This window comes from Epinephelus fuscoguttatus, linkage group LG15, assembly GCF_011397635.1.
Source record: "Epinephelus fuscoguttatus linkage group LG15, E.fuscoguttatus.final_Chr_v1".
Taxonomy (NCBI): Eukaryota; Metazoa; Chordata; class Actinopteri; order Perciformes; family Serranidae; genus Epinephelus; species Epinephelus fuscoguttatus.
Window position 1 is genome coordinate 27,770,870 of NC_064766.1, and position 5,162 is coordinate 27,776,031.

The following is a 5,162-nucleotide window of genomic DNA, read 5'->3' on the forward strand; positions in this document are numbered from 1 at the left end:
CTCGGTATAAACCTCCTGAACAATGAAAACTGAGGGAATCCTAACCAGGAGTTCATGCTTGGCACATGGGAGAAGTTTCAGCTGGTTGTAATCTGCAGTCCTCACCACTAGATGCCACTAAATCCTACACGTTGCTCCTTTAACTGATAGATGTGAGAGAGGGGTATCGATCTTTTCATCCACTTTTGGCAAGAAAGCGAATATTTGTAAGTGTATGTTCCCAGGGCCTGTGTCCACATAGCTTTTTTTCTCAGCATCTGCGTCTTTTTTTCAATTGTTCACAATGACAAGAGTTTTTTGTACAGCCGCTCCAAGCACTTCAAGTTGAGAATCTCTGAACTTTTCAGAAAGGCGCCTGGGACATCATTGCTTCTTCTTTAGCTAGGCTGCTGTCCACTGTCTAGATAAAGACAGAAAAGCTATTTTTTTGGGAGCAGATCAGTCGCTAGATGCCAGATGCTGCTGGTGAGTGTTGTGCCTTTATCAACGTATGCTGTCAACCATCTGTTAATGCAGCATCATGTTAGCTACCTAGCCAACGTTAGTGTCAAGATATTGTTGTCACAGAAACATACCCACACACAGCGCATCATTTACAAAAGGCACTGGGAGCGCTTTTTATAAAGCACTGGGATGAAGAGCTCTCCAGCCCCATCCCACTGCTTTTCTGCTGAAGAAAAACATTATGTGGACACAGCGCCTAATACTTGGAAATATTTCTTTAAACATTATTTCTAGTTCTTTAGTACGGTGTACTCTGTCATCATATTCTATGGGCTCGTGCATGACAAAAAGGCTCAAGAGTCAAGTTGTTTACAGCAGTTGTGTAACTGCGGATTTCCTGTCTGGAAGTAAAGATAGATCAAGGCTTGAAGGCAGAAATGACTAAATCTCGCCATGAAGATCTGTCACTGAACTGCCCTGATAAATGTCTGTGTATTCAGTCAACAGAACATTTTCTTGAGGGCTGTTTTTGCTAAAGGTAGTCGCTGCATTTCGCCTGAAGATTAAGTCTAATAGTATTTTCAATAGGCAGCATTTGTTTGCTCTGCATAGAGGGGCAGGCCTAACCCAAAAATACTGTAAACCAGTGTAGATTTCATGCACCATAAAGAACTGACAGCAAACACAGCTGCTGAGGTCAACCACGGTCCATACGTGTTTACATTATCCAAATTGGGATAAGTGTACATTCTGTACTTTTCTGCTTCCTGCCAGCTGGGACAGTCATTTAGTTCGTGAGCAGTGAATGTGCAGACGGAGCAGCATAAAAAGTCTGGGGGAAGAGGAGTATGAGTATGTGGGTCGTCCATCAGCGGGAGCATGTTCCTCACGACCGGTCTGAGAAGTTAAAATATCGCATGGCAAATACCGAACCAAGTCAAGCAGAAGCAAAAACAAACACATTCGTCTGTATCGTGTGACACGTCTGTGCATGTGTAAGCTGAGCATGAGATGTAAGGAATGTAAAGGGAGACAAGTGTGTGTGTGTGTGTCGGAGCATGGAAGCAATACACATGCATGAATGGAGTCTGTATATGTGTTGATTTAAGTCTGTGATCAGCTGCACAAACAAAGCCCTGGGGCACATGTCACTATGGTTTTGACCTCAAAGAGAAGAAACTGCTTTTTACTTCTTCTGCAGATTTTACAGGATGTTATAAAAGCTAAGCACATGCAGATATTCAAAGTTTGGGCGTCATAAAAAGGCAGAAGTCAAACATTTGTGTGGGAACTGAGGGCGTTTCTTGACACTGACGCAAAATAGGGACCATCCTTGTCCAAGGACAGCATGTTGGAAACCTCACAGGAAATCTCTCATATCCTCCCGGCCTGCTCTCCCTACCCGGGCCTGTTTGCACTGCACCAAACCCGAGGTGAAATGAATTACACCCCATCTCTCAGGGACTGCTGAAGGCTGAGAGAAACTGCAGTTTTTCATTTGCCTCGGTGCCATGTCACACTCAGTATGCAGCTCCTGGGGCAACAATAGCAGAGCAGTCACCTAAGGGGCCCCAGTGGTAAAGTAGGAAGGGGTCATGGCTGAACAAACAAGAATGATATGCTCGTGCCTTTCACCACTGGGGGGCAGTAATGTGTTTCACCTGGCTGGCTGGTATTCTCAGGATACTGTAGATTGGGAACTGGTTCAAGTCGAACATTTTCCTCTGCATGCCTGTACAGCGTGTTTAAAGCAGGACATGTGTATCTGTAACCATGTTTGTCTGTCCTCAGTTACTTGATTCTATTTACATCTCTCAAATTTAAACTCAGATGTAAGATGGTGCAGTTAAATTATGGTTTATGAGGTCATGTATTTCTAAATACAATGAGATTCCCTTGAAATGGGAACGCTAAAAATGTATTCTGCAAAATCCCTAAACTCATCACATTGAGTGAAACTGATTAATCAGTGACATTGTTGCATTAGCAAGAGACGGGCGTAGCTGTCACTAATAACTAATTATAGCTGCGTTCTATGTAGGAGTACCAGTTTCAGGGTCCTTTGGTGTTGACTCACTGACACAACTTATTGGTACACTTGTAGGGGACCTACGCCCATTTTCAAAGTTCAAACTTTATTTATGCCATCTAAAACCAGTGTTACTAACCCTCATCTAGTGACCTCCCACGGGGTCACAAGATAAATTTCAGGTGTCACCACGCAGGATAAATTATTTGAATGTTTCTCTCATCTTTGCTTTTTCATACAAAGCATTAGAAAACTGTTCCTGACTACAACTTCTTAATATAGAACAGGAAGAGAGTTTGGCTGACCTCGCCATAAGCTAGAGCAGTGGTTCCCAACTAAGGGGTTGGGTCCCCCCTGTGGGGTTGTAAGATAAATATGAGAGGTCAGAGTAAACAGATTTGGGTATCAGAGGAAATACAGTTCTGCTGCATCAATTTATTTTACAGGTTTTTTTTTCTAATCAATGATTTTACTCATGAGTTTTTATGAGCTTACATTGGGCCCAAAAATTCCAGCCCGACCCCACCCGACCCTGTGCATGTTCTGTCCGAGCCCGGCCCGGCCCTTTAACTGTAATTATGATTTTTTTTTTTTTTAAGGATACGCACGTGGACATTGAAGGCTGACTCACGTCTTCCTTTCCATGGCAAGCCTTCGTCATGTGCCTCTTAAGTGTCGAGGTCCCCGTGTTTTTGCTGTCATATACCAGCATCATGGTACACTCCACGCCAGTGGCGCCATCCTCAACCACCGGCTTTGATAAGTAGTTGGTTCCAGAGCCTAGGTCTATTATGAGGAGTCGGGTCGGGCCATGTCCGGGTCGGGTTCGAGCTCGGGCAGAGAATCTAAGTTCTATTCATGAGTTACTAGGTAATTTTACGAAATGAAACAACCTGAGAGTAAGAAAAAAATGAATGAATGAGGTCACCTCAGAGGCCACATTTCAAAGGCCACCTCTAAGCGATATTTGTAACACGTGATGTGGGGTCTTAAGATGGCACAGCTTCAATTAAGGGGTCAATAGACAGAAAGGTTCGGAACCACTGACCGTCTAAAAATATTAGTGAATATGAAAAAAGCACTTCCAAATCCAAAAACTAGAGCATTAAAACTCAAATTTTTGATGTCAAACAGTATAAAGTCTGGAGCTGCTCCGATGACTAAGAGCAGCCAGGGGAATGTTCTGAGTACGCTGGTACACTTTCTGTTTCACAGCTGAGAACACTACAACAGGATAAAGCTCATTTGAGTATGAAACAGAAAACAAACATTCTGTGGGTCAACAAAATCAGACTCCCATTCATTGCCAATGAAGCAGCTCCAGACTTCATACTTCATGACATCACAAGTTTGAGAGTTAGGTCTCTGAGGCCATATTCACAAAGTCTCTGAGTACAAAGAGTTGCTCCTACTGACGAAATTCTCAGGAAATTATTAACATATAGACATTTCCTAAGAATTTACCCCTGGAGCTAAAACTAGGTCCTTATAAAGATGGAGGTTACTCATAAAGCACTTAGCCTTTAAGAAAGCTTCTAAAGTGAAAACCTGTTAAGAGTACGGAGGGAGGAGGACTTTTAAGAGGCTTAAGAGTTTCTTAATCTGAGGAGAAAATGGTGGAAAGACAAAGAGGAAGGAGAATTATTTTCCAAACGCTTAATTTTCCAAAGTGAATAAAACACAACAGATGGGATCGTGCAGGGATAATGTTTGTGGTCGACCCATTAGAGATGCACTCACATCTCCCACCCAATAACTCTACAACACCAGAAAATGAAGTGATCACAACACTGAGATATTTGGCAACTGGAAATATACAACAGTGCAGCAGTGATGACTCGGGTCTGTCTCAACCTTCCATCAGCAGGGTGCTCACACTAACAGTTATGGCAGTTTGACAGTCATATGTTGTGACGCACTAGATTTCCTTTCCACATATTGCAGGCTCACAAAAGGGTAACTAATTACATCTGTTAAAAGGATGTATCATACCTAGCAACAAGGTCAACCACACTTCCTCACTAAAAAAGTTCAAATTGCTCTAAGAATTTTTCTAAATCATTTTTAAGCCAGGACTCTTTGCTAAAAGTTTCTCCACTAAATTAAGAGCTCACTAAGAGTGTTCTCAGAATACTGATTGAACTTTCCTAGGCCTTAAAAATAATACACTGGAATTCTTAATTTAGGGGGCGTTCCCCTTTAAATGAACAGAGCCATCATTAATCAGTTACACCTGTACTTTTCATGCTTCGAAAGTCAAAGTGTCTGAGTATGAATCTGGCTTTGAAAAACCCCCATCTAATTAAAATCTAATATACTGTATGTTCCTGACCACACCCTCATCAAAGGAAACATCTTTTATTGCTTATTTTGTCATCAGTTATGAAGCTCTTCAAGATTTGCCTCGCCAGTCCATCTTGACGGATTTCTCAATCACAAGGCAGTCATGAGCCCCATTCAGTAACCCTGAACCTCAGTGATTGTGTAGTCAGATAAAAAGGTCACTGCTGGTTTGCGTGAAGATCTCATGATATCAGTAATGAGAAACAAAGGGCAGGTGACATTTGGCTGATCAAAGAGGAGTGAGGTGGGTAGGTGACACATCCCATGACATGTTTTATGTGTGATAATGTGATGGGTGCCCTATCTGATGATGGATGAGTGGTGATATTAAGTCTTGCTTGGATAT